Source organism: Lactuca sativa, chromosome 6 (assembly GCF_002870075.4).
Source record: "Lactuca sativa cultivar Salinas chromosome 6, Lsat_Salinas_v11, whole genome shotgun sequence".
NCBI lineage: Eukaryota > Viridiplantae > Streptophyta > Magnoliopsida > Asterales > Asteraceae > Lactuca > Lactuca sativa.
The window spans coordinates 28,249,503-28,254,878 of record NC_056628.2 but is presented as its reverse complement, the minus strand read 5'-3'; the positions used below and the strand labels follow the sequence as shown (position 1 = coordinate 28,254,878).

The following is a 5,376-nucleotide window of genomic DNA, read 5'->3' as shown; positions in this document are numbered from 1 at the left end:
AGTTCAGTTTTACGTGTTTTTTTGTTTATTTTGCAGAAGTTCATGACCAGAGGCTCTAACACACCTTTGGTGCCACCACTTGACGATCCAGAGTCAACCCTTCACAAGAAGACAGATAAGAACACGGGAGTGAGCGAAACACCAAAAAAGTCATCTTTCCAAGACCTCAAATCAGTCTTTGGAAGGAATTCGGGAAAGAAAGTACGAGAGTCGAGTACATCATCAAAGAACAAAACCAAGATAGAAAACTTTGAGCAAGATCCAAACCCAAAGGATACCGAATACGAATCCGAGGCCGAGTTTGGACTACATACGAGCGAAACCGAAGACGAGCCAATAAATGAGATGGCGAACATTGAAGAGATGTCAATTGGAGCTTACAGGAAGCATATTCGAGAAGATGTTGGTCCGGGATTAGTGCAACCCATGATTCCTGCCACTGCCACATTCAATTTGAAGGGACACATCCTTACTGCACTTAAGGATATTCAGTTTTATGGAAAGGATTATGAGGATGCTTTCAAACATTTAGATGAGGTCAATGACATTGCAGACTATTCCAATGTCCCAAATGTTAATAGAGATACTGTCTTGCTAAGGATGCTACCGGTTACTTTCAAGGGAGCTGAAAAAGACAGGTTGAAAGCACTTCCACCTGGTACAATCACTACTTGGGCTCAAATGCGTGAGCAGTTTCTAGACCGATTTTGCCCACCATCCAAGATATCTAAACTCAAGAAGGCAATAGTCAACTTTGAGCAACAACCGGGGGAGTCACTATACGAGGCATGAGAGCGTTACAAAGGATTGTTAAGGAATTGTCCTCAACATGACCTTAATATTCAACAAGAGCTGTCTATTTTCTATGATGGGGTCAATGTCATGACTAGGCAACTCCTTGATTCGCAAGGCCCTCTCACGAAGAAGAATCCTAATCAGATCAAGGTGTTGATTGAAGAGTTCGCGAAGCATTCCCGTGAGCATCACAACCCAAGACACGATGGAGTAAATGGTAGTGGAGGTGCACATTTTGAAGAGATGGCTACTATGTTGGCAATGCTCAATAATATGGACAGGATGTTGACCAAAATGGACCAATCAATTCATGCAATTAGAGTTGGTTGTGAGAAATGCAATGGTCTACACTTGACTAGAGATTTCCATTTGGATGAATATGGAAACAAGAAGGCTCAAGTATGCTACTCAACAGGCACTAAATCCATAGTTACCAAGGCTTATTTCGTTTATTGACAGTATCATTTCCGAGACTCCTCTCGCAATACAGGTCAATGGGTTTTATCTCGTTTATCGACGGTATCATTTCCGAGAATCCACTCGCAATACATGTCGATGGGTTTTTAGAGTACACCTGGTGAATACACAGTTCAAAACACCTACAAGTTGCGAGCCTGCTAGTGTCCACTAGACTGTCTAGAATAGTCTGTGGTTGTCATCTATACTCTACTGGATGACGGGGCCATCACTTGGGTAAAAGGATTCTCTCATGGTTCACCTGTCACCCTTACCTCATGGTCTATATTACCTCTTCATCATTTTATTTTTGTCACACAGAAACTATTTCATCTACCCATGTTTTATCCCAACACATTTGTAGATATAAGATAATTATACAGTTTAAATCATTTAAAACATGTATAAAATCATTCATCCAGCATAGACAACAAGTATTCAGATAATATGCACACATAGCACGTAATTTATGTAAAATACTTCATATCTATGTGTAAGATGAAAGGGACCATGCACTCACTTGAAAGATGGTGACTTAGCACTCGGACAGCGCTTCGATACTCTCAAAACAATTTCCTTTGATAAAACCGAGTACCAATACCACTAGGGTTTAGTCTAACGATAACCGCGACAAATTAATAGCCTGACTATTATTACTATTATATAAGCGTTAAATAACACTCAATATAACTCATAATAATAGCCCAAATAATTATTTTAAGGACCTAATAACATTACAATAATTATTTGAAATCTATATTAAAAGTTGCGTAAGCATATCTCACTTACAGCGGATTTTAAAGAAAATCGGGCTTTGCTCGGAGCAGCGTTTTTGAAACTGAAAGACCCTTTTTCTAGGGACTCCGGGAGCCTTGGGGCTTCCTTAGGGTGCTAGGGGTTTCATCTAGGGTTTAGGGGGGGGGGGGGTTGGGGTTGTAGAGAGAGAAAGAAGTTAGAGAGAGAATGAAGAAATGAGTGAGAAATCCAGAACATCTCGCATGGCTTTTATAGGCACCTGACTTCGGACTACGTTGGGCGTAGTCTTCAATTACGCTGGGCGTAACTCCGGATAGGGTTGCCAGCTCGCACCAGCTGGCTCGCACTTCAGACTCGGATGGATAAGGGCGAGGGTACACGGGGCGTAAAGCGAAGGCTACGTGGCATGATCATAAGCGAGGTCTGATCAGCGATGGAGGGTCCAGATGTTGCCACGTCATTTCAGTTTCGCAATTTTCCTTCTCGACTTATAAAAATCATAACTTTGGCATACGAGCTCTGTTTTCGACATTCTTTATATCCACGTGAAGGTGTGAATGTACTCTATAACTTTCGTTTAGACTCCGTCGGCTAATTTTGATTCGATTTTAAATTTTATATTATTAATAGACAGGGACAAGATTGGTCCGTTAAATCCTCATAACTTCTTCATCCGACGTCCGTTTTCATCTGTCTTTTTTTCTTCACGCTACAATTAACGAGATCTTCGATTCTCGTTTAGGCCGTGTCGGCTAAAAACCGCTCGATCTATTATTCGAATTTCGGGTTGTACACTGCTAATCCGAAACTTCGAAAAATCATAACTTCCTCATATGAAGTCAGATTTGGGCGTTCTTTTTATGGACACTCTTGGTTTAACGTATTCTATGACTTTCGTTTAGATCGCTAAGGCTAAATCTCGCTCTATCATAAACTCACTATTTATGCCTCCTAGTATCGTGTCGGTTCCGTCGCGAAACTTCGACGGATCATAACTTCTTCGTTATAACTCGGATTTCGACGCTCTTTATATGTACGGAAACCTTGTAACATATACTACAACTTGGTTGAGATTATTTATTCTTAATAATCTTTTGTCGAAAAGTTGTTTTCGACCCCTATTGCCTCTAAATTGACTAGTCCGGATCTACGGGCGTTACATAAGACAATAGTGAAAGTTCCCAGTTGAAAGAAGAAAGAGAATATTCAAGATGCATATTCCTTTCACACATTTGGAGTTAAAGATCCAAGTTCCTATCTAGAAGAAGCCCATATTCAAGATGCATATTCCTTTCACACATTTAGAGTACGATTATGCCACTGCTATCCCAGGGGAGTTTGTTCCTTTTTCTCCTCTTTTGTTGCTTTTAATTTATATTATGCATACATTGCGGGCATTGTATGTAATAAGTGTGGGGTAGGGGGTTGAAAAAGTAAATTGCTAGAAAAAATTTATAAATTTAAAAATTTAGTAATAAATTTTAAAAGGTTTGAAAGAATAATCTAATAATTAATCTATTAATAATAGTTTGAAGTTAAGTTGCTAGTATTGTATGGGATGATCCGATGAGAGCTCAAATGTTTAGTTGAGTCAATATACGTTATAATGCATTTGTGACCTCCTTTATTCTAGTGAAATCATGGGACAAAAACACAACCTGGCTTAGTTTGAGGAATGCAATATGTTTAGCAGGCTGTACCTGAAATGTATCCAAGAAAGCTTATGAAGTCATTGCACATAGGCTAATACCTTAAGGAAAGCATACGAAGTCTGGAAGATAAGTATGCGCGAAGTAATAATCCTTGTCCGATTAGGATTACTCCTAATTCACGACGTGAAGCTCAAATTTTGCGAAACTCTATATACTCTTGATCATTACGACTTGAGGGACTTTTGGCTGATTGAAGAAGTTCCTGGAGACGATTTTCAGAAGAGGAGAAGGTTTGGAATAAGATTTCAACACCAAAGGAGAAGTGAAGCTCATAATTTGACTTTAGATTTGGTACTTTTCAACATGCTTATGAATATGATTTGTGTTAACTTGTTCGCTAGGATGTCCAACTAAATCTAGCTACTTCTGTTAGCTAGATGAAGCTGGAACTCATGGATTTAATATTTTAGATTTGATGTACTTGTTGGTTATGACGTGTGTTGATTGATTTTACCTAGCATGTTTGATTTAGTATTTGATTGATTTGATTTCTTATTTTGTGTAGTTGATGATTATTAATCTGCATGAATTAGAATACCTGGGAATTTAGTGAACATTAAATTATTAGAGCTAGGATCACCAGTCTTAGTTAAGCAGTTAAGTATTAAATTAGGTTGTGCTAAAGAACTCATATTATGACCGTAATTGTGTTTTTATAATCAATCTTACATAGCTCCAATTCATAACATAATTTATTCTATGTTTACTTAAGTGTGAACATACTTTGATTTACATAAATTAATTAATATTAGTAGATTTAAGACTAAATTGCTAATACTATCTTACTTGGTAACCAACAGTACTTGTCATAGCTAATTTATAAGCCATTAAGGGAAAGTGGATTCGAACTAACAAAAGTGTTTTGTATATTGATTGAATTTGTGTTAAAGAATTAAGTTCATCTAAACTTGAAAAATTAGATAAATCCCATTTCTTTGTTAGTAATCAGGTTAATTTAGTAGTAGATAGATTAATTAGTCAAAACCGTTCCCTATGATCGACACCCGACTTATCCGACTATTCTATAATTTGACTACGTACACTGCCTAGGTGTAATTTAGTTATTTAAGTTAGTTAGGTTATAAATATAAAATTAGGTGTAGCTATTTGCACGCATCAGTATTCCATCCCGAGGATGACTGGACTCATAGTATGTTGGCATTCCAACCCGATGGTTGACGGTCAAGGGTATTCCAACCCGATGGTTGATTGGACCCATAGAATGTTTTTTGTTATTGTATGTGTATTTTTGTGTATGGGTATTTTAGGGGTAACTCACTAAGCCTTCAAGCTTACATTTATCGATTATTGTTTCAGGTACTTTGGATGACCGCGGGAAGGAAAATACGTGACCGTACACTTCCTCGATTTGTGATTGTGATTTCTGGGAAACTCTTATATGAAACTATTTTGAAAAAAATTGTAATAAATAATGGTTTTTGGATGTTTGAAAAAAGTTTTAAATTTTTATGAATTTTATGGATGTTACAATACAAGAAGGAGTAGCACCAACGCTTACTCATAAAACTTAATCTATATCAAAATGTGAGTAGTATAAGCCCTACTCACGGCGTGTGGTCTCCTGTGGCTCCCGGAATGTAGCCATGAAAGCTTGCATCTCCTCCACTCGGCATACGGCCTCGATCACCCTCCTCTA

At 37.9% G+C, this 5,376-nt stretch overlaps 1 non-coding gene across 1 annotated transcript; it reads right to left on the bottom strand.

Moving 5' to 3' along the window:
* Positions 1–729: 729 nt before the first annotated feature.
* LOC111895229 (small nucleolar RNA R71) lies at positions 730–836 on the bottom strand. Its single transcript, XR_002851498.1, has one exon. It is a non-coding gene; the product is annotated as a small nucleolar RNA R71 (small nucleolar RNA).
* Between the last annotated feature and the right edge of the window lie 4,540 nt (positions 837–5,376).